General features: G+C 41.4%; 1 protein-coding gene across 7 annotated transcripts in view; it reads right to left on the reverse strand.

Moving 5' to 3' along the window:
• Positions 1-24,985, reverse strand: part of LOC118019527 (rho-related BTB domain-containing protein 1) — a 120,038-nt gene that overhangs the window by 59,248 nt on the left and 35,805 nt on the right. For 3 of the 7 annotated variants that reach the window (XM_035018815.1, XM_035018831.1, XM_035018822.1), the window contains exons 1-2: positions 5,604-5,882; positions 3,430-3,480 (exon numbers count right to left, since the gene is read on the reverse strand). The gene's annotated coding sequence lies outside the window, so the exon portion shown is untranslated. Of the gene's footprint in view, positions 1-3,429; positions 3,481-5,603; positions 5,883-6,291; positions 6,357-24,985 lie in introns of those variants that run through there. The other 4 variants (XM_035018841.1, XM_035018857.1, XM_035018848.1 and 1 more) reach the window with 3 other exon arrangements.

Here is a 24,985-nt window from a genome sequence, read left to right on the forward strand (position 1 = left end):
TTAAAGTGTTTCTCTCCCCTGCCCTCCAGGAGTTGATTTAAAGCAAATACATATTCAAGTTCTTAGGCAGACCTGGGTGCAAATCTAAGCTCTACCTTCTGTTAGCTCTTTGAACTTAACATATCTGAGTTCCGTTTTTTTTGTTTCTGTAAATTGGAATTGGTAATTTTAGTTGAAATGCAGTAAAATGTCTGGCATCTAATAGGCTCATAATAATCACTGGTTATTATTATTCCAGTGTTCCTTAGGGGTTTGGACTATGCTTCAACAGTGTCTGCAAGGAAATGGGAGCCACAATTCAAAGGAACTTTCCTCACAGAGGGATGGAGCCTGAGATGGTAACCTCATTAGTATGGGGAACTCGGCATTAACCTGTGTCTATGCAATAAATAAGGACAGGTGCAGAGTGGAGAAATGGAATTGCTTCTTCTGTACCTACTGGCAGCTCTTTCTTTGCAAAACTTCTGAATTCACCCCTTAGTGGACAGACCCTTACCAGAGACATGCTAATGTACTAGATGGGACAGCTGGAGGGAGTATTTGGAGACAGAAGTGTCCTGGGACATCTGGAGAGAGTGGCTATCATACCCACAGTTCATGTCAGTTTATTTATTTGCCTATTTTCCAATTTCTGCCCTATGTGCACAAGGAACACAGGATTTCAGGAAGAGGAGGTGGTGACTTTGTTTATAAATGAAAAAAAATAATTCGGAGGCTGATATATAACACTAACCAGTCCATACACATCCCGTCCATTTGAGTGACTGCCTCTTGGTCTTCCCAGCAAAGCTTCCCTTCCCCCTCCCCCACTCTCCCACCTCCTCCCCCTTTCTACACAACATAAGCCACTTTTCGTGACTTAAGTTTCCTTCCTTGTCCAAGTTTTGTTTTGGTGTTGTGAGGCTGGTGGGAAGCCTGAGTGGAGAAGAGAAGATGAACACAAAAACCAAATTCAGATCACCTGTACTCTCTGAACCCAATTACACGAAGCAAGAGTGAGGCCTTCAAACAACGAGACTGAAATGCCTGTTTTCTAAAAGAAGACCAATCAAAAAGATTTTTTTTTAATTCCTCTGTTTTCTACCGGCAAATTTCCCGAGTGAAGAACAATAAAATTTCAAGTATCTCCATCCACGTTTCAAGATAGGTCAAGCATATGAACCAAAGCCTTCTGAAGTTCAATAAAGCAAATGAATGATTGCTATTTAAATTATATTAGGGATAACATACTAATTATAAGGTCTTGCTAACATCTGACTCAGAATATAATTTTACACTTTATTTATTTTTAGGTTTTTTTATTTTCTAAATTCTCTGCCCAACATGGGGCTCGAACTCAGGCCCCCAAGGTCAAGAGTCACATGCTCTACTGACTGGGCCAGCCAGATGCCCCTAATTTTACTTTTTAAATAACTCACAGGTTTATAGTTGCTATACTGGTATTTTTATGACACAACACTGCCGCAGTTAACTAAGTATCAGTTGATGGTGAGGTCTTAACCTGCAATGGGATCTTCTCAGTGTTCTTATGATCTATTCTGTAATGATACACTGTAGAACAACTTGTATAGGACAAAGCTGTTATAGGACAGCTTATAACAACCCCTTAAATGCTTAAAGGTATCTCTTAGCTAATTAAGCTTTTAGGGCTATTAGCTTGAGCTGGGATATCAGTACATTTTTTAAAAGAGAACATATTAAGGTTTTCTTTACTAATTTGTTCCCCATTTCATTATTTGTTTACTCCTTTATATAATGCTGCCTAAGAAGGATTGACTACTGTTAGAAATTATTCTACAAAGGGCGCCTGGGTGGCTCAGATGGTTAAGCGTCTGCCTTCGGCTCAGGTCATGATCCCAGGGTTCTGGGATCGAGTCCCGCATTGGGCTCCCTGCTAGGCGGGGAGCCTGCTTCTCCCTCTGCCTCTGCCTCTCTCTCTCTCTCTCTGACTTTCATGAATAAATAAATAAAACATTTAAAAAAAAATTATTCTACAAAAAGTAGGCAAGTTGGGAAGAGAAGGCTGTCAATCCTGGTAAAAACTGAAAATGTCCTGCTTAATCTTTACTGGACATTTTCAGGATTTTGGTTGGGATTTATCTATTATGCATCCAAATTTATCTATATGTCACATTTTAGACAAATTAAGGTTCCAAAAGGAATTGAGTACTTTAAAGTATCATGCTAAATAGTAATGCTTTCTCAAAGATGCTGTGCAGATTCAAACAGCTCACAATTTTGTTACAATGCTTTTGAAGCAATAACACCTTTGAATTTGAGATACTGTAATTTAGCAGTTCTCTCCCTGTTCGGTTGAAATTCTACCTTCTGTCTTTTCCTAAACTCTCACTCATTTATCATCTATCCAGACAAAATATGTGCTTGAAATTTCTTCCACGCATACATGGAATTGCAAAGTAATTCCACAGAGTGGAAAATGTTGAACTTCTCGTAAATGTACCATTGACCTCCCAATTCAGTATGGGAGGTCATGTATGACCTGTATGATCTTGATTTATCCTCTAATTTTTCATACATGAATGTTTAATATCTTGCCTTTTAAATCTGTTTGTTAAGATCTTTAAGATCAGAGATCCCCTGATAAAAACTTTCTTAAATCTTAGTGCTATGCCAGAAAGTACACATGAATACTTACTATTACACCATTTTATTTAAGAGAAGGGTGTTTATTCTTTTGCAACAGTTGGGCTGTTTCATGTTATTATATGAACTGTAATTACCAAGTTATCTTAGGCAACTCACTTAACCTTTCTTGGCCCCAATTTCCCTACTAGAGAAGAATTTTTCAACTGGAAAGTCTAGGTTTTAGTGTAAGACAGAATTTTTAAAAAATCCTAGTTCTTCCATTTCCTAGAAGTAGGAATGGAATATATTATCTAACTTCTCTGAACTTCCAATCAATTGTTCACCTGTCTTTTGGGGATCAAGAGAATAGTTTCACCTCATAGGGTTTTGTTTTTTTTTTTAAGATGCAGAATGAGAACATAAATGTAAAGAATGCGACAAATTATCTGAACTTTGGTTTATGCTAAAAAAATATGAGCTATTATTATATCAAGTTTCTTCCAGCTCTAGAGTGCTAAGACTAGAAGTAAAACCTTAATTATCAAGCACCCAGATCCCCAGCATCCTCAGTGATTCTGACAACCCTTTGACCCCCACCCCTCCACAAAAGTCATAAAGTACAAACCGATTCAAGGTTCATTTTAGTACCATTTACTCGCAGAGTAAAGAGAATAATTTTATTAATCACTGAACTTGTGATGTTCATAACTGAGTCCATGAAAAAATGGTAAAGACAAATTGTTTTAAGACAAATGACTGAGAAACTTGTTCTGAAATCCATGCTCAGAATTAGACACAACATGTCATCAATCTACGGTCATGGGTTTGCACCGAGACACTGACCTGGCTTTCTGGAAGTGAAGAACAGAACACCCTGCTGACAGCTGGACTTACCTACATAAAAGAGAGAAACACTTGTAAGTCCTACTGCTGACCAGGAGCACATGGGGAGCCACCACAATTTTCAACACACAATATTCTCCCCTCTACCCCCAAAGGGCAGAATCTGCTTTACTTTTGCTAAGTGCCAGTATTGAAGTGGCATTTCTTTGGGTCAAATACATCCTGAAATAGCTAGGTTAACATTTTGTAGCATTTGTGAAAATATATTTCTGAACATTTGGGGATGATACAAAAAAAAAAAAGCACTTGGCCCAAACCCACAGATAGGAACAAGGAAAACGTTCCAGGCATTTTACCATACAGAAGTCATAGAAGTGGACACACTATTCCTCCAAAATAATATTTTGGGGCAATATCATCATAAGTAAAAGATGAAATGATTCTACTTTTTCCTATTAAATTGTATTTGTATAGTTTATAAGTTGTGATACTGGGCCGATGGCATCAAATTACCTGTGTTTCTATTTTCACCTCTGTGATCACACACAGCCCTAAGTACTTAAATTTACACTACCTTCAACATTTGGAAAAATAACAACCAATGGGTAAGTTTAGAAGAATGCTGCCCATGATTTTATTGCTTCCCAATGATTTTTCCAATCTTCCACACTGAGAGGAACTGGTTAAACCCCTTTTCCACTAGTATGTCTAAATATGATCCAGGAATCTCAGAGGCAACCTAATATAATAATTTACTGCCTACTCCACCTGCAGAGCAGTAGGCAGACATTATTTATACTGAAAAGAACTTGTGTTTATTTTCTAACAACCGGTGACTCTTAGGCATCTACAAAGTTACTGGAAAGGAAATGTAATTCCAAATTTCTAAAGAGTGTTTGTAAACAAACTTATCAATGTATGTTTAGAAAAGCCTAGAGCTTGCCGGAGGTTACACAAACACAGCCTATTGGCTATTTATATCTGCTTATAGTGAGAGGACTTTATACAAAGATGAAAACTACTGATAACAATATTTTCTTCAGTTTAGAGAGGATACACAGTACAGTGTAGAATATGCAGCCCAGCCCTGGTTGAGGAGGGAGGAGCCCCAAACTAGAGAGCCTCAAGTTAAGCCTCTGGCTGGGGTCCAACAGAACTGCATGAACAGCACAGGTTGGTGGGAGTTCAAAGTCAAGGCGACTCTTCAGGTCTTAACTTCCTAGAGTTTCCTAGGTCTGGGTGCTTTTGTATATGTATCAACCTTCATGCAACCCCCCCCCCCCCCAAGCAAATGTGTACAGTCAGCTCGAATGGCACAGCTTGTGTGCTGACGTGCAAAGCCAAGTCAAAACCCTGAGCTTGGCGCTCCCTTCTAACTTTCTGGCTTGTCCAAGTCTAAATATTGACATTGCTCCTCAGTTGAGATGTTTGATACTGCTGAGGATAGAAAAGGCGCAGCTAAAAGTAGGATCTAATGATATATTTTTACATAGTTGTGCCTTCCTTCCACTTCCACTCCGTTTTTTTTTTTTTTTTTTTTTTTTGGAGAGGGGGTTGGATTCCCTTGTCTGCAACATCTCCCCTCTCCACCCCTCACCCCATTGTTCTCCCCGAAAGCTGAGCACACAGAGACAAGGTAAGGTGCTTTGCAAGCCCCTCATGGCAGCTCCTACTGTTGTCACAGGAACTCACAACAGACTCCACAGACACGGGGTTGGGGGTGGGGAGCGCCAAACTGGGCTGACCAGTCAACTCTCAAGGGGGTGCAAGCGCTAAACGGACGAGCGATCCACCTTTTCGGGTCCTCCGGCTCCCCACCACTGTTCTTCGAAGGAAAAGAGCCCTCCCGTCGACGCGGCACCACCCCCTCCCTGGCGCAGCCAGCCTGCTAAGGGTGCCTGTTGTACATTTTCTCAGCTCCAAGAAGGGGCGCGGCTGTGCGGGCGCTCCTGGAAATCTCTTCTGCTTGCCTCTGATGTGAGGGTTCCCGGCCCCGCCGAGAGGCGAGGGCGGCTCCCACAGCAGCTCGGTCCCACAACTCTCTGTCGGGACGCTGCTGGCCGCGTGGCGCGCGCCCCCCCGCCCCCCGCTGACGGCCCGGGCGGTGGGGGCTCCGCGGCGGCTGCTCGAAGAATAAGTTTCATACCGTAGCGCACTCACGACACAGAACCTACCCTGAAGCCGAGCGAGACGCGAGCTCTCTCCGCCTTCAAGGGTTGGGGGGAGCGGGGGGTCCCCGCCACTCAGCAGCAGCCACGACTGCGCGCGGTCGCGGGTGTGCGGGACCCCTGCGCGCCGCGTGCCGCCCGCCGCCCAACTTTGCACAAAGGCAGCATGGCACTGCCTCGCCTTTCGGGCTCGCCCAGCGCCGCGGCCGCTCTTCCCTGTCCGGGGGAGAGGGGCTCGCCCTTCCCCACCCCAGCCCTCCCCTTCTCCTCCTGCCCCCACCCCGCTCCCAGGCGGGCCAGCCGGGCGGAACCGAGCGCCCGGCCCCGAGCTCCGCCGCCGTGGCGGCCGCCGCTCGCACTGTGACGTTAGCAGCCTTCGCGGCTATTTATATCCACACGATTGGATTTCATTCATGAAACCGGGGCCTGGCGTGGCTGTGCGCTGGGGCGCGGGTGGCAAAGGTGCCTCAGCTTTGCGCAGACCCGGGGCGTGGGGAGGGCCGGCGCTGGGAGGCGGACTGCCCGGGACGAACATGCGCGGAGCACCCGCGCCCCCGACCCTTCTCCCAGGCGGCCGGGAGGGTCGGGTCAGGGCGATCGGGGGCCCCCGTCCCTATTCCCGGCGTCCCACCCACACCCGTACAACTGCTGGCCCTTTGTCCCAGGCTCTGGAAAAGTAAGTTGGGCCACTAACCGGCTGGGCAGCATGGCTTTCTTCCCCCTAGGAGCTGACCGGCCGCGGACTCGGAGGGAGGACATTAGCTTTTGTTTCAAAAGCGAGCCCAGCTGCTGACTAAGGACTGCGTTAGCCCAGCCTCCTCCTGTCCTGGGAGGCTGCACGTGCTGGCGGGCTCCCCCGCTCTGGGTTACCTTCCTCTGTGACTTGGGGTCCCCGCAGGGGGCGTAAGCACGACCTGGCTGTCCCCCCACCCGAGGACGGAGGGGATTTACTACCTCCTGCAAATGGCTGAGTGAGGAAGTGAAATTGGCTTCGGGTCCTCATGGGTTGTCGGAATTCTTGAAAGCCCAGGACAGTCCAATCCTCCTGGTGAACTTTTCTCCTCGCTCTTCTAGGCTGACTGTGACCTCTGAGGACAGGACCAGGGGTGGTCTGTATGCATTCATAGAACAAATACTGTGTGCCCACGGTATGGTAGGTGCCCTGTCCAGCTCTAAGAAAGTGACAATGCACACAACCAGCCTTGTCCCAGCCCTCAAGGAGCTTTCAGTCAGCTTGCTAAAATTAGTGTGCCTTACACTTCCTCACTCCCGGCCTATAAAAAGAGGCAACTGGGGGATAAAGGTATTGATGTGTTCAGCTACCTTATGGAATTCATTCATTTAATAAACCTGTGTGGAGGCTGCTGTGTACCAAGGCGATACAAAGAGGGCAACAGTGTGTCCTTAGTCCCCAAGGAGTTCTCAGGTACTGTGTTCCTGAGATGTTGAAGGGCCGGGGTGGGGGGGTGGGGGGATGGGTGGGAAGGGAGCCTTTTAAGGGCAACCTGATTCGTTTAAGCCATCCCCATTGAACTGTCTTTGGAAATGGAGTTATTGGTCCATATCTTTGATGCCCAGAAGAGAGGGTAGTGAAAAGTCAAGTATGGGGGTCTACTCGAAGAACTTCAAGACAGAGACATGAGGGGGCGATCATTTACTTGGCACAAAACAAACTTCCTTCGTCTATTTAAAAGTGACCCCATTCTGAAAGGTTTAATCAATACAGATTCTTTTCAGGAACACATTTCTTGGGAAAAGTTAATTAACCCTGTTCATTCCTAGCAATCAGTCAAGCTATTTCTCTTCAAACTGCCCTGGGGGCTAAGAAATAGGGTAGAAACTCAACAGAAACAGAATGAACGTGTATTGCAGCGCTCACATATGACAGGCAATGGTCTAGGAGGTTTAAAACAATTTTCTCAATTAATACGACAACTGATGAGGTAGATGCTATTATCATCATAACGATTTTATATATGAGAAACTGAGGCATGCAGAAGTAAATTTTTTTTTGAGATTTTGACAGCTGCATTTGCACCTGCGTTAGCTTGCACCAAAGCCTTCTTTTATCACTAACCTGCTTTTTGACATCCTGCCTTCCTTCACTTTCTTTCATTTCCTCAGTTATAAATTGAAAGAGTTAAGTGTCATGCTTAAGCAGCAGGCAGAGGCTAGGACCAGAAAGACACCTATACAAATACCCACAGATGGCAGGCTACCATTTGCCATCCATCCCCAGGAAGTACTGAGGCTCAGGTCTTCCAGAAGATGCTTCTTCTATAGGGCCCAAAGAACAAACAGTCATCATAGAACTACCCAGTTTGATGCCTCGATCTGAGGGAAACTGACAGGAAGAACTTCCAGGAAAATAAATTGGTGTAAATGGTAATTCAGATAAGGCAGAGGAAAAGTCACTGTTCTAGGAAGTCTTTCCAAACAAGAATAGTGATCTGAGCAAGAGATTGCCTCAGTGGTGCTTTGCAGCCCCCAAGTTTTACACATAAAGCCCCTAATTCTGGAAAAGTGGGAGACAATGAGCAAAAAGTACAGACTATCTTATGCCAAGAGGAAAGGAGAGAAAAGGAACAATACGAAGAATCCCGAGTCACTGCCATGAATGTATCCCTGTTCTTGTTATTACCATAAAATAATCCACATTTGCATACTGAAATTGTTGCATGCTAATAAAATCAATACTATTAGCTTTTAAGAAATATTCAAAATTGGTACTTAAGCTTAATTAAACCAACACTGTGTATTTAAACACTTTCGGGATTGTATTGCACAAAAGCACTAATAATTTTTGACTGGCTTTTATGGTAAATACTTACCAAAGTCATGGGATTAAAGAAAATTCCCACAATGAAGACAAAAAACTGTTCCATTATCACAAATGAACTTACACATGCTATCCTCTTTGTATTTGCATCCCCCCAACATTAATCTGTTCTCCATCTCCAGAGTTTTGCCATTTTGAGACTGTTACATTAGTGGGGAACATACAGTTGTTGTTTTGTTGTTGTTGTTGTTTAACTAAGCATAATGCCCCTGAAGTTCATCCAGGGAGTTGCTTGTATCACCAGCTCGTTCCTTTGTATTACTGAGTAAATTTCTATTATGTGGATGTACCAGAGTTTGTCCGTTTGCCTATTGATGTTTCCGGTATTTTGCTATTACCAATAACACTTCTGTAAAGGTTTGTACCTAGATAGTTGTATGAACATAAGTTTTTATTTCTTTGGGATGAATGCCAAAGAATACAATTGTTGGGTCATATGCTAAGAAACTCTCAAGCTATGTTCCAGAGTACCATAAACATTCCCACCACTAATGCACCAGAGGTCTAGTTTCTGTACATTCTCACCAGCATTTGGTATTATCACTATTTTTTTTTTTTTTTTTAGTCCACTTGTTCAGTAATTTTGTAGGGACAACTCACTCTTTTAATTTTCATTTCCCTAGTGGCTAATGATTTTGAACATCCTTTCATGTTCATTGCTGCTATCCATATCTCTTTTTGCTGACATATCTGTTCATGTCTTTGGCCTATTTTGTAACTGGATTATTATTATTTATTTATTTTTACTATTAGAGTTTTTTCAAAAATATATTCTAGGATCACAGAATTTCCAAATTGCAAATTAAATACGACCTCAAGATAATTCTATTTTCAATTCAATCACTTGTTCAACATTTCTGTTGCCATCAGTTTTATAGAGAATATTCTCAGATACCTACATAAAGTATCCTCAAGTACTTACATAAAACTCCTATAGAGAGAGCCTTTTCAGGATTATTTTCTAAACCTGCATTTCAGCGGTGGGTAACACGCTCCCGCAGAACCGCCAGCACGTGGCGGCCGTCCAAGGGGCCAAGGCCCCGTCTCCATGCAGGCGCAGACGCTCCTCCGCGCCTCTTCCTCCTCGGATGTAGAATTTGGTGTTGTCGTCGGCTGTTTAGAGGAGAGTGTCCTGGGTGGCGAGTTCCAGGTGTTAGGGAAATTTCACAGACAAGTACTACCAAGGCTTGCGCACGTGGGAGAGAATCAGCTCGTCCATGTGCCTGGTTTTAAGTACAGATGCGTTTGGTAGAAAGATGTTAAAAAACAGCTGTTGGAGCCGATGTCTGGAGTTACCATGGCAGCTTTCGGGAGAGCCAGCAACTGTGGCACTGTAAAAATGCAGTGGCTGGTGGCACAGTCGATCTGCTGGCCCGCATTTTTGGGGTTTTCTGGCTTTTAAAGGAACGCTTCTGGACTCCAGGGCAGAAAAAGAGCTCTGGACCCTGGACTCAAGCAGTGGTTTAGTGGCGACTTGCTCGTACAGACCGTCTTGCGTGGCAGCTCTGGACCTGCGGCTCTAGCTCCCACCGCCCAGCAACCCGGTCGGCCCGACAGGCTGGGTTCGGCTCCGGCTAATGCTGACAGCCAGGTAAGACTGACTCAGTTCTGGGGCTGTTCATTCAAGCTAAGCATTGAAGGCCCCAAAAGGAAATGACCTGACCCTCGTGGGACCTCTGTGTCTCCTGAGACCTGAGAATTCAGGAATTCTAGTGCTTCTGCCAGAAGCTGCTTCTCCAAGTTGTCCGACTACTCTGGGGCCAGGTGTTGCCCAGCATTCCATATGGAGGGGAGGGGCCCTTCCCCAGCTTCGTTGATACATCACCAACATGGAAACACCTGCCATCACGAATGCTTTCCGTCCCAAATGCCACAGGCAGGCTTTGCGTGATTCGGTGTGTTCATAGCTTTTTCATCTGGGTAAGACACTGAAAACCCTTACGTCCAAGTGGCTAAGCTGTGTGGGTTTTGACTGCTTGGGAATTTACCTTGGGTGTCACTCAAACTCTGGAGCTCTCTGAAGCTTCTATTTTCTGTTCACTGTTTTGGGGGAAATCTGAGCTAGTCTTGGCTGTGGGAATCAACTGGAAGAGATGTCCTTTACCTGAAAACTACAAGTGGAAATGAACTCTTAGCCTTGGGTTTGTAGTCCACTTATCACTGTCAGTCCTGATTTAGTCTCTTTGACAAACTTTTTCTAAAGCACCATTTAAGTATTGAAGGTCTAGAAAGTATAGATAGATGGATGGACAGATGAATCCATGAATACTCAAGATAATCTAGTGGATCTAATCTTGGAATTTTTGTGATTACCCTTTTAAAGATAGAAGCATTAAATGTTCTATAAAGGCAAAAAGGTTTTTCATATTGGAGTTCCTATCTTACCAGGCACTAATGGATATAGGCTCTGTGCTGGAAATCTACACAAAGGTATTCTTTTCTTATAGTATGTTAAATGTATTTGTGCAGGTTTGCATAAAAATCTGTATGGGGGCACCTGGGTGGCTCAGTGGGTTAAGCATCTAGCTCTTGATTTTGGCTCAGGTCATGATCTCAGGGTTCTGAGATTGAGCTTCGAGTAGGGCTCCACTCTCAGCGGGGAGTGAGCTTCTCCTTCTGCCTCTCCCTCTGCCCCTCTGCCTGCTCATGCATGCTCTATCTAAAATAAATAAATAAATTTTTTTAAAAATCCTTTCTGTATAGATCCATTCATTAGGTTTTCTGTTGGGTTGGGGTAAGTTTCGTAAAAATGTGATTTTGCAAGCTCCACAAATCTAACTACATTCTTCTTCCTGTCAAAATTTCTCTTACCAAGATGATATTCTACTGGTCTAGCTCAGCATGTGTAAGAGGAGGTAGTAAACAGCTTTTCTGGTTATCTACATGTCTTTGCTTAGTATGGTGTTACTGATTGGAAAACATATGTCATACCTTCAGAAAGAAGAAAAACACAACAAACTAATGCACAATGTTTATCTTTGATTTTTTTAAGTAAAATATGATTTTAAAGTAAAAGGATGATTCTTATGATTTCATAAAAATATGAAAACATATATCATACCTCTAGAAAGAAGAAAAACACAACAGTCTAATGCACAATGTGTATCTTTGATTTTTTTTAAAGTAAAAATATGATAAAAAAGTCTGCTGGTGAAAGGAACATTTGTTTCAGGTATAAGCTATATTCCTAATATTAAAAAGGTGTTAATGCTAGACTTCAACTTTACCTAATTAAAAATAAATGACAAGATTTATGTATTATAGCATAATTAAGGCTCTCTTGCCTGACCAGCTGTTTCATACAAAAAATACAAACTGTGTTTCTTTTCATGAAACAAGTTAAGAAGAAAAAAACCTCAAAAATCAAAAAAATCCAAACACACATAAAGGTAGTGGAAACAGTAGGAAAATAAAATTGTATTTTGGCTATCCCACTAACGAGCCATATAATTCTGTGCTAGACCCTTAATCCATTGCACCTCAAAGTTCCATATATAAGACGAGGCTAAGAATCATAACTTCTAAAAAGTTGTTAAGAGGACTAAGTGAAAAAATGTGGAAAATGTAAAGTATGAAGCTACACATACTGGTAAATTTGAAAATGGACTCATTCTGAGGCCGTTTAAAAACACTGTGCCCCACAGGGTACCCCTTGATTTGCGAGTGCCAAAGATCAATCATAGAGGAACTTTATCATTCCCGCAACTCATCTCCCAAGTGCTGACTGTAAGTATTATACATAATAACCTCCGCCAAATTCTCTTTATAAGGTAGAAAGTTTAATATTTGAGATTTGACGTTTTTGCTCTGCCAGTGACTTGCAATTGCTGCATTTTCTCCCATCGTAGAAGTGAGCTAAACTACATGCAGAAACTAGAAAAATAAATGGACTACACACACACACATACGCACACACAGCCCATTTCCGAAGAATAATTCCACCTATGTGCACATCACATTTTTCTGCTTACCCAGCATCTCTAATATACGTGTCACATAATCTTCATGACAAGCTTGAGAGTTATTATCTCAAGTATGGGAGACGGGGAAATGAAGTTTCCTAGAGGGTGACTTGTTCTCTGTGAGTAGAGCGAGAACCAGAATTTTTTCTAACCCAGAATTCTAACCCTGATCATCAGACCATGTGAAAGTAACTATTCTGAGGTAATTCAGTGCACAGTAGACTAACTTATGTATGGATACCGCTTTAGAAGGAATACAGTTTTTTTAGACGCCAACTCACCAATCAGCCCGTAGAAAAAAGCTGAATCATAGAGACTTTTCCTTAGTTGGCAGTGGTCACCTTTTCATAATGGTTCCTTATCTGAAAGCACCGAGGAGCTGATTCCTTTCCCTGGAGATGCGAACATCTGTCTTCGTGCACACAACCAAATCTCTTCTGATTTTTGTAAATGTTTATGTTTACCGTCATATTTCACATGACCTCTAATTTACCACTTGGTAAACTCCCCTTTGTGGACAAGTAGTTAACTGCATCACATGTGAGTGATGTAAGCAGTTAAACAGGTTAAGATCAATATTGACGGAGCACAATCCTTTAACTTGTAAACATAAGCTGTGGACTCCAGGGTTCAGGCACAAAATCTCACTTTCCATCCTTGTGTCTGTCTTAGGAAAAACTGAGGTGGTGCTGACAGTCATCGTGTTCCATCCCCACAGAGCTTGAACAGCAGTGTGGGCAAGAAAGCCCACAGAGAATGGTTTTTAATAATGGTGAATGATAAAACTTGTACAAGACACCTGAGTTCTAACTTCTAAGTACTCACGTATACAGGCCATCTGTTACTTATGAAAAAGCTGCAGTTTTAAAGGAAAACTACCCTTCATGGTTTCTTTTGTTCCACTGCCAACATTACATTGGTCATCCTTTATGATTATGAAGAGGCACTTGGAGATCATGAAAACGGTTTGTGAAGAGTAAAGTGCAATAATAAACAGGGAAGGTATTAGCGTACACAAATAATAGTAATAAACACCAGGATCACCAGCAGACATTTTAATCCATATTATATTAGTCAGTATTGAGTAAGCACCCACTATGTGTGGGGTGTGGGGCTAAATGCTTTCACACTCACATTAACTCCTTACAATGACTTTTTGAGGGAGGTACCACTGGCATCCCCATTTTATAGAAGAAGAAACTGAGGACCAGAAAGGTCAGGTCATTCGCCAGAGGTCAAACCCTTATTTAAGTATTACTCATTTTAAAATAGGAACTCCTGATAGAGAAAGATTCTTCTTTCACATAATTAGCACTTCACATTTAGAGGATTCCTTATTCATTCAAAGTAATGCTGATTACAATGTACAACATTGCATTGTGTAATTGGAACACTGATGGGCTACAGCTTCTCTTAAACTCTGACATCAAACTCAGGGAAACTACCTCAATCCTTTGTATTTTAGAACCCCCAGTAGGTTAAAGGTTGAGTAGAGTTGAAGAGAGCTCATCTTCATGAGGTGACAACTTCAGGATTCACGGGGTCCTTGACAAGATGGCCAACACCTGGGGGTCAGGTGTCTATGAGAGATATGACCTCACTGCCCCCATGGCACAGAAAGCACATAATTTATGGAAAAATATACAATGCAATCTCTAGCTCATTTCCTGGCATTTCTTGAAATTAAATTATTGCTCTACTTCCTAATAGAAGAAGTGCGTGCTATAATGGTTTCACCTTGTGCTAGCAATGTCAGGTTGATGAGATAAGAGGGGAAGGTTATGCAGAAAAAAAACCCCAGCCCATTTTAACAGATGATGTGATTATGAAGTCTGATTTAAATATATGGGTAGTACAGAGAAGGCAGGGACTTAGGCTCCTAGTGAGCATATCATTCTCAATTACCAAGTGAAAAGTATTCCTTGATGTTTAAATATCCATATCTGTCTAGTGGGGGAATAAGTTCTATACATAAACATGCATTAGTTTGAAAGTGATGCTTCTTTTTTCCTAATTCTTGGCCAATCTGGAATCCCTGTTGAAGACCCTGTGTCCCTCACTCCTTTCTCTAAGTTCACGGCATCTGAAGGGACAGTGGTATTTGTGTGGGGTCCAATCCAAACAATACCTCTTTTATTTTTATTTTATGTTTTTTTAAATTTCATTTATTTATTTGAAGCCTGAGAGAGAGAGAGAGAGAGAGCACGTGCACGAACATGGGGAGGGGCAGAGGGAGAAGCAGGCTCCCTGCTGATCAGGGTGCCCCATGTGGGGCTCCATCCCAGGTCCCCGGGATCATGACCTGAGGTGAAGGAGACACTTAACCAGCTGAGCCACCCAGATGCCCCCAACACCTCTTTTTAATAGTAAAGGTGATATATCATCTACTGTGAATATAGGTAGTTCTGCTTTCTATAAAACAACAACTCTTGCTCTTATAAGCACTACTGCTTGTACTGTGAGGTTATTGCTGGGCTTGATGGTTTTTTCTCAATAACATGTTTGAGGTGGCTAATGGAGGAAAACAGGCATATGTATCCTGCACAATAGTTTATAAATAGAAACACTAGGCACACAAAAGACACTCTGGTATTCTTTGTAAATTTGCATGCTTGCATACTATACAGTAATTGGGAACTGAGACCCTGGGATATATTGAAGTGTCTTCTGAACGATAAAGGCAACATTAACTTCTATCCAGTATAACTGAAGCTTTAAATTTATTTTAATGTATTCCATTATATTATGATTTTATTAAACTTCATTACTAAAACATAGCTAACTTAATTAAGTAAACTTAGCTAACTGTAATTTAGAACACTTGATTAACCAGTTCATCACCTTTTTTTAGCACTACCAAACATAGTGAACAACAGTGAAGATGGCCTCGTTGTGAGTCCAGTCCATTGGCTTGCGAGTTAGGTAATGAGAACTCCAGACTACAGTTAATCAACTCCTTGTGGGAGAATTTCCTTGGGCAAGTCAAGTCACGTCTGTCATGGCTCAGTTTCCTCATCTATATAAAATCAAAGCACTCACACTGGAGTGAAAGAGTTTATTTCAGTCTTGAGTTCCAGAGTGATTCCACTATTCATGTTGAAATCATTATGAAAAGACAAAGATACAGTTGTCTCAAAGAGTGCTTCACACTTTGGTTATTATGAAAGATTTAAAGAAACATATTCAGCAAGCGTCAAATGAGTTCCTTGCACTTATTATTAAATTAAACTGAGTTTCTTTAAATACTGATAGCCCTTATTTGGCTTGGAGTTAGGGTTGCCAGATAAAATACAGGACACCCAATTACATTCCAGTGTCCTAGGCAATATTTGGGACAAACTTGTATTAAAAAATTATTCATTATCTGAAATTCAAATGTAACTGGGTATCCTGTTTTTATTTTATTTTAATTGATTAATTTGCTAAATCTGGCAATGTAATAGGTTGGAAAGGATAATGAACAGGGAGAAAAATTAGATGGAAAGAAAGTAGACAAAAGCATTTTTGGTATTACTGAATAGTGAATTTAATAGTAAACAGGAGATAAATTAATCAAGTAGCATTTCCTAAACTATCCTATTGGATCAGCCCTGAGTGAAACTCTGTTAATAAAGGGGAATAGTCCTTTACTTATTTTTAAATGGCCAAGTTGGGGAAATACTTTGTATTTTATCCTCTTCTTAAAGTTACAGTTCTTATTGCAAGACTTCTCAGGATGTTTGTATGTGACAGTAAATTATGCCTTGATAGGAGGGAAGAAGTCTGTGTTGAGCTGTCCATACTTATTTGATGAGGGAACCCTTCTTTTGATATTAGAATACTTATCAATAATCCACACTGTTCCACTGAATACACTTTGTGAGCATCAAAGTAAGTAATAGAAAACAGTGGGTAGGGTCATTCATTCCAAAGAACTTAACATGGAGGCTTCCTTCTGATTAGGCAGACATGTGGGTCACTGTGGTCAATTATTCAAGGAGTAGCTATCCTGGGTTACCCCAAACCACAGATAATTGTCAGCTACCATTACATAGCACATTACATACCACATTACATAGCATTACATAGCACAAATACATTCATTTAAGTTGCCAGCAGTGCTGATTATAAAACACTGTAATTATTTAGGGTAGCATAGAAGCAGCGACCCAGTATTAGAAAGCATTCTCTTAGTCTGAATTTGTGGTCTATAACTTGTGGTCAGTGACAGATACTCAGAAGGGCCCAGTTTTTGATTGCAAAGGAGATAGGAACCCATATGTGCACCAAGTTTGTTTGTTGTTTGCAAAGAATGTTGCTACTTTAAACATGAAGTACATGCTATCAGGGTTGATGAAGTATTTTTCATTTTAACATGTTTTTAAATTCATAACAATTTTTAGCCATTTGTTTTCTCAATGGACACATTGAACTACTCTCATGTGGGAATCTATGAAAGTTTTCTAGTCTCAACTAGAAAGCTGTTTATAGGCTGGCAGTTCTCTTGTGAGTGATTCAGCTGTTCCCAAACAATTTGGTGCTGTGGTGTAACCACCACTAAGTCTTAGGAGTCAACTCAGATTCTGTCCTCCTCCCATCTCCAAAGCCAACCTGAATCAAATGCTAATTGATAATTGAGAATGCTAAAATGCAGGTCTAAGTGAGTAAGTAAGTAGAAGGGGGAAAAAAAACGCCACAAAGTTTCTGGATAATCACAAATTTTGTAGTCCAGTTCTGAGAAACTGAAAGAGTATTCTTAACAACTTGTGCCGTGGTAATAACACAACAGTATTTAGTGAATGCCTACTCCATGGCTACACACTGTTCAGTGCTTTGCATGCTTTGTCTCATGGGATCCTCACGGCAACCCTGTGAGATACTATTATCCTCTTGTGCAGGTGGGAAAGTTGAGGTACAGAGAGGTTCAGTCACTTGTGCAAGATCACATTCCTAGGAAGAGGAGTTCAAGGATTAGCATTCTAAGTCAAAATTCAATCCCAAATTCATAACTATGGTCCAGTACTGCTGCAAAGTGGAAGGACTTACTGTGAGCAGACACCACTTCTGAGTGTATTTTCTGTGCTTTGCCAGACCAGACACAGATTTCATTGTTAATCGGATTAAAAAGTTGATAATTGGATGCTCAGAACATGTGGTTCAAAGACTCAGTACAGGGAACAAAAAGGCTAATGCCAAATTAAAGGAAGTAGAAAAGTCAAGCACCTCTGAAGAAGAAATCACAGGGAACTTGACTGGATTCCATTTTTATATGCATAAAGTTGAAGCCTGAAAACATTTAGTTTTAAGCACAGCGTATTTTAGGAATGCTAATGCAATCCTAAGTTTTCTGAAAAAATGTCAAACTCTCATTTCTTTTAAAAACCAAAATTTCCGAGCTGGCCGTCTTACAAAAGGAACTCAACAGGTTTTAGTTTTAAAAGAGTTTGGGACTTTGATATTACCCAGGTGAGAGGAGCTATGTTATTTTTATTTGATGAGTAAGCATAACTGGATCTTTAAGGCAAAACTTGGAATTAAAATACAAATTTCTAAAATATTTTTATTTCAGATAAATCTCACAAAATATCAACCATCAACCATAGCTTCAACAGAGAGCACAGAGTAGGAGTGCCTACTGCAATGGCAGCACAGAGAAGGGACCAACTCCTTCTGCCTGTGGGTGGGGAGGGCATCAGAATCTTCCAAGAAGGGGCGCCTGGGTGGCTCAGTAAGTTAAGTGTCTGCCTTCTGCTCAGGTCATGATCCCGGAGTCCTGGGATCAAGTCCTACATCAGGCTCCTCGCTCAATGGGGAGCCTGCTTCTCCCTCTGCCTGCCGCTCCCCCCACCACTTGTGCTCTCTCTCTCTGACAAATAAATAAATAAATATCTTTAAAAAAAAAAAAACCCTAATGATTAAAAAAAAGTCTTCCAAGAAATGTCCTAGAAGGAACATCATTTATGTTAAGCCTTGAAGGATGAAAAGAATTCTCATAGGTGGAGAAAGAGGCACGCAGGAGAGTCATTCTGTGCAGAAGGACGAGCATTAGCCAAGTTCTGACAATATGAAAGAATACGATAGTTTTAAGTAACTAAAAGGAGTCTGTGTGGCCATGGCGCAAGGTGAAGTAACAAAAGACTACCCGGCTATCCAAGCAGATAGGAGCCTTGGATATCATTCTAATGAATTTTGCTTAAGGACACAGTGAAACTGTATGAATGATTTTTAAAATTGTACTTAAATGAGATGTAATTTACATACAGTAGAATGTCTACAACTTATGTTCAATTACTTTTTAAAAAAGATTTATTTATTTGAGAGAGAGAGTGTGGAGGGAGGGGCAGACAGAGAGGGAGAGAGAGAGATGATCTCAAGCAGACTCAGGGCCCAACACAGGGCTTGATCTCATAACCCTGAGATCATGACCTGAGCCGAAATCAATCAAGAGTTGGCTGCTTAGCCGACTGAGCCACCCAGGTGCCCCTACTCTTATTATATGTAAATACCCATGTGACCACCACCTGGATCAAGATGAAGCCAGTATTAATACTCATGACAAAACCTGACCAGGACATCATGAACACAGACCCACAAATCCTGAACAAAATATTAGCAAATAAAAAATATTAGCAAATCTAGCAACTTAACAAAGGACAATACATCAAGACCAAGTGGACAGGAATGCAAGGTTGGTTTAACATTCAAAACCAAATAAAGTAAATCACCATATTACTAGAATATAAAACTATATGATCATCTCAGTAGATACAGATAAAGTAATTGATAAAATTCAACCCCCATTCATGATAAAACCTTTTATCTGAGTATTTAAAGTCAGGGAATGGCATGGCCAGATCAGTGGTTTGGAATAGAAGACTTTTTATGAAGCAGTCACAGTGGTTGGCCTTGGAATGGGGAGCTACAGGATGATATTCTCTAAGTTTCCAGAGATACAGGAGAAAGCAAAATCCACATTCACCTTTACCATTTGAGGAACTGTGCCAAATGCTGACTGCCAAGTGAGCAATGGATTTACTCCAGACCTCTTTAAGAGCTATGCAGACAAGCACAGGACTCAGACAGAGTCCATTAAAAATGTGATTGCTCCACACATCACAGGCAGCTGTGCTAATGGATACTGTTTACATGTCTCTGAGCTTGGCTGCTGTATGCCGAAGCAGAAATAAGACAGAATGAAGAAGCTGAATAGCTCAGGCCTCTAGTGATGGCTCATGGCAATAAAGATAACCAGGGCAAACCCGAGTCCTAGCTTTGTCCGCCACTATCCAGCTATGTGCCCTGCAGAAAGACAGGTTCCTCCTCTGGGTCTGTTTCTGTACCTGTGAAATACATGGATTAGTCTAGGTGGGCCACAGAGTAAGTCAGATCTAGGTTTCAATCCTGGCTCCAGCCTTTACCATCTGTCTGACCTGTGCCTCAGTTTCTACATCTGTATAATGAAAAGAAACCTCCAAGTGTTTCTCTGCAGATTCAATACGCTCATATAAATGGAACTCTTAACACGTTCGCTGAACATATTGAGCTCTCAATAAAAGTAGATGTTATTAATGTTTTTAAGAATTAGCTATTAGCCTTTAAAATGCCATAATGATAAACAGTAGAATGGAAATACTAATTTGTTCTGACATGGAGATTGGTGGGTGTTGCGGAAAGCTTTGAAACTGCGTAGCCTGCCTGTCATCACAGGTGGTACCGTAAGAAGCTTGATAATTTTAGCAGGAAGGAAAACAGAAGGGTAGATATTCTTTCATGATTTAATCTTGGTAATGTACCAATGATTTCATTACTATGTGCAAAAAACTATGATGGCATTTCTTATACTCTGATAAGTACTAAGTGAAAAATCTAATTAAATGATGCATCCATAGAATTTCCATAGAAAGTAATTAATGTGACAACCAGAACCCCCTATTGATTATGGTGGTGAATTTAATCAAATAGTATGTTTATCTAAGTAATCCAACAGAATTTGACATCCATAGACAGATATGTGGTTTTTGCCAGTTGTAAGTAAGCTGCTCACAGGAACAGAGTACCCCCTTAGAGAACTAGAAATTTAATATCTGCATTTGCAACTTGACAAACTGTATCAAATAAATGACTGCTTTTGCTGAAAGTTATTTTCACAGTATCCATCTGAGAGTTTGAACGACTTGCTTGGACCATACATTCAAACTGAAAATATTCACAAGAGAGATTCAAATGATACTCCTTTTGGATCATGGCCCTATCATACTTTGGATCTTTCTTATTTATGGGCAATCGTAGCCCAAGTCATGAAGAACTTGTAATGACTACAGCTGGATGGCATTTTCTGTGGTCTTTTGGGCAGTACTGGTGGCTCGGCGGCTTCCACGGGCCTGTCCCCCAGGTACCACTAGCTTCTACTCTATCACTTATCCCTTCCAACACCCATGAACTTGCCATTTCAGGAAGACACCCTGTCCCCATCGTGTCCACAGGGCTGAGAGCAGGACTGTGGAGTCTTTTTCAAATTTCTTTCTGTAGCCCTTCCTCGTTTTTTTTTTTTTAATTGACTTGGGGTTGGGTTTGTGGGTAGGGGAGTCATAAGTCTGTGCTGTTCTCAGAGAGTCAAGGGTGCTTTACTCAGACCCTCTTTTTCTTAGAACCCTTCAGTCAAGCAAAGAATGGGGAAGGGCAGCTGCCATTCTTAAAGGGCCCTCGGGCTTCCTGGGTTATTTCGGTTGTCTCCCGTTGATGCTCAGGGGGCACTGGGCCATGCCACTTTGGGGCAGATAGGAAGGCTTGGATTCAGTGAAAATATACAGTAGTGAGGCAAAAGTTAGCATGGAACTGCCTGACAGAGTTTTAAAGTAGAACAGTTAGGGGACTGAAAAGCCCAGATTAGAACAGTAATGGCGCTGGAAAGAAAAGTGCTTTTCTGGCCGTGGTGTGGCTACGGAGTTGGACACACCTGGATCAGAACCCCGACCCCACCGCTCACTGGCTGTGTGATTCTGGATGCATCGTTTAGCCTCGTGGGGCTCTGTTTCCTCCTCCCTAAAAAGGAGACCCGTCCGTTGCCTGCACATAGTAACAGCACCCCTGTGTGTATGTTACATCAACATATAAGCAGGCTGCCTTGTAAGAAAATGAATGCGACCATGTGGTATAAACACAGCCTCACTGGAACGTCCTGTGGATCTAGACTCAGAGTGAGGAGACCTTGCCTGAGAAAGGGCTCAGCTGTTTTCTAGCTATGTGATCTTGGGAAACTCCCCCAAGCTCCTAATTCTTAGAAATGTCTGGAATGGACTTAACTACCCCCCCCTAGGATCAGCATGAGTTCAAATGCACTGTCTGTGTGCAACTGCTTTTACAAGCTGTATATTCTAAGCAAGATAGGTTATTCTAGAAATATGTTATTGCAGTGCCATTCAATGTAGTGATCATTTATAATTTTTTAAAGGAACTGACCATTTTTCTGCACCCAAGATCCAAGGGTAGGACTACTGTGAATGCAGTTAGTGGTCTAATTCTTGTTGGAACCAACATGAAAATCATCTGGTTATCTCAGGCATCCAGTATAACTCTTCCCAAGAGACAAAGGAGACACTTTCCTACAACCCATAATATGTCAAAATATACACATTGGTTATGTGTTCCTAAACATAAGCATACAGAGCAGAGGAAAGAGGAATGATTAGTTTACCAGTAGCCATTTTATAGACTCCTCTCAAACTGCAAATGCAAAGTAAAGTTAGGAGTCTAAATTGGCTCTTACACCTACTCTTTCTACAAACAATTTTTTTTTCCTTTTGGGAAATTTCCACACCCTCGGGAAGAAGCAAATTATATAGTGCTTTTTCTCCTCCTCATAAAATGTCTAGTGTAAATGTCTAGATCTTTTTCAAACAGTTATAATTTTCTGTTTTCTCCTAAAGAAGTTTTCTTTTTTTTTTTAAAAAGATTTTATTTATTTGACAGAGAGAGAGAGAGCGAGAGCAGGAGCACAAGCGGGGGAGTGGGAGAGGGAGAAGCAGGCTTCCCGCTGAGCAGGGAGCCCGATGTGGGACTCGATCCCAGGACTCTGGGATCATGACCTGAGCTGAAGGCAGACGCTTAACGACTGAGCCACCCAGGCACCCTCTAAAGAAGTTTTCTACTTGACAAGTATTTAGAAACTTATCTGTCCTTTGATAAGGTCTTAAGATGATATATAATAGCTCTGGAAATAACAGTTGGCTTAGTCAGTTCTGGGCAAACAGAAATAGTTTTAAATATGCTATGGGTTCCTGGTCCAGTTGTAACAATTTTATTCCCTTCCTGCATTGGTCCTGGCTTCATCAACCTAACTCACACAGTACTATGATCCTCTTACTTTACCTCTTCAAAGCAATGTCACTTAAACCATCCACCAGTTTCAATGTACTTAAACAAATATGTCATTCTTAATCTAGAGTTAGAACATCATAAATGATCATCAGACATATTATTAGGACTGAAAGTCCATTTTCTAACATCTCGATAAAGTTCTGGTTGTAATGCAGACCATAGGTATGGATATGATGGCAGAATTCTCCCAGGAAACATCGCAAATATGTATAATTTCCAGTCAGAGTGATCTGCATAAACAAGCAATCTCATAAACAAACCACACCATTTGGTTTGACTAAAAGTTATGGCAGGAAGTTCTCAGGGCCACTCACTGCTGTATAGATAGACCAGTTTCAGTACCTCTGCTCCATACAGAAAACCCAAATGGCTCAGCAAATATTGACTAAATTATAATTCTGACATTATTAATCTTTTTCTTCACATACTTGAGGTGCATGTTGCTCCCCATTTCACAAGATGAAAGTGAATAAAGAAGTTTAATCAGCAAATAATCCGAATACAATAAAAGAGATCCCAGAAGATAAATTCACAGGTATTATAAGAGGCTTTTAGGGCAACCTTGCAAAAAGTCTCTTTTGAAAGTTGCACCCTTTGCGTAAAAGTGTCTCTGAGCAGAATAAAATATTTAAACAGCAGCATTAACTAAAAAAGAAAACCTCAGCATCAGAAAAGTGCGCACTCAGGCTCTCTCTCCCTATTTAGGAAGCTTCCTGTGGTTGGTCATCACCTTTTAAATATAAAGTTATGTGTTCTGTTGGAACAGGACAAGGGTTTCTTCAGACCTGTGGGCCTCCAAAAGAAATCCAGAACATGTATAAAAGGAGCAAAGATTGTTACATTACACTGCTACCACATTTGGTAGCTAGTTGGGTACATCCCTGTGTCATCCTTCCCCGTATCATGTAATTTAGTATCCCCCCCCTTTTTTTTAAAAGATTTTATTTATTTATTTGACAGAGAGAGAGACAGCGAGAGAGGGAACACAAGCAGAGGGGAGTGGGAGAGGGAGAAGCAGGCTTCCTGCGGAGCAGGGAGCCTGAAGCGGGGCTCGATGCGGGGCTTGATCCCAGGACCCTGGGATCATGACCTGAGCCGAAGGCAGACGCTTAACGACTGAGCACCCAGGCGCCCCTTAGTATCCCTTTCTTAATGATAAGTTCCCTGTAGTAGTTTCTCTGTTCCACACATTACTAAATGCAGCATCTGATACATGGCTCTTACGCATTAGGTAACTCCTGAGTAAATAAATGAATAGGCATCCAGTAATACTATGGTTTGTTTCAAACCAACTAAAGGAAAAAAAACCAACTTTGATTTCTTTGCTTTGATACATCTCATAATTTTTTCCCAACTGTCTCAAGCCATTGCCTACTCTGAAAGATGCACGGAAGGACCAGTTAGGCTGTGTTTGCGTGTTAAGGGACATAGACCCTTTCTTTTCTTTCAGTTTGTGTGAAAATATATTTCATGCAATGTCTTTTCTAATACGTAATGATTTTGCTAGTTAGGTACTCAGAAATAAACACTGCCAACTTGCTTACAGAAGACAGGTCTGTGAGGAATGGTAAAGAGACTGGAGTAAAGGCTGGTGCCAGAGGAGATTCAAGACTGACTGAAAATCCTTTCCTGTCTGGGCCACCGCTGCCCTCTAGGGGACACATGGAAAATAAGCAAAGTCTCTTCAGCTACCAGAAATTTGAGAAGACCTTGGAAAATCATCTCCTTTTTATTAAGGAAGACATAATTAAAAACTAATTAAAATAACTTCAAGGATAGCTGTATAATCCTAAAAAGATTTTCACGTTGCATGCTCTTCTAGGATCACCTGAGTTAGAGTTACTTTTGGCAGATAAGAAATTCTTTTTTCTCTCCTAATTTTCCTGCAGCAGTCTAAACATGTTATTTCTTGTCCTGTTAAGAAACAGCTGCTTACTGTGACTAACATGTTAGTCACTGTTTATACTTGCAGCTTTTAGGTTTCAATGCCTCAGAAACCAGAAACCTCAGCTCCTTCAGCCCTTCTTTATAAAGTTAGTTTGTACAGAGGAAAATGTTGTAAACACTTCCAAAGTTGTGAAATTGTTACTTATTTCTGGACAAAGAAGCTTTACTAATTTGAAGTGAAGAGCAAAGATCAACTTGTGATTTTTACATGGCAGGCCCAATTTAAAATTCCCTCAGGTCATTCAAACTTCTTTATATAAAACTTGAAAAACTGGGGATAATAT

The sequence above is a fragment of the Mirounga leonina genome, unplaced genomic scaffold, assembly GCF_011800145.1.
Source record: "Mirounga leonina isolate KUSES-001 unplaced genomic scaffold, KU_Mleo_1.0 Mir_108, whole genome shotgun sequence".
NCBI classification, from domain to species: domain Eukaryota; kingdom Metazoa; phylum Chordata; class Mammalia; order Carnivora; family Phocidae; genus Mirounga; species Mirounga leonina.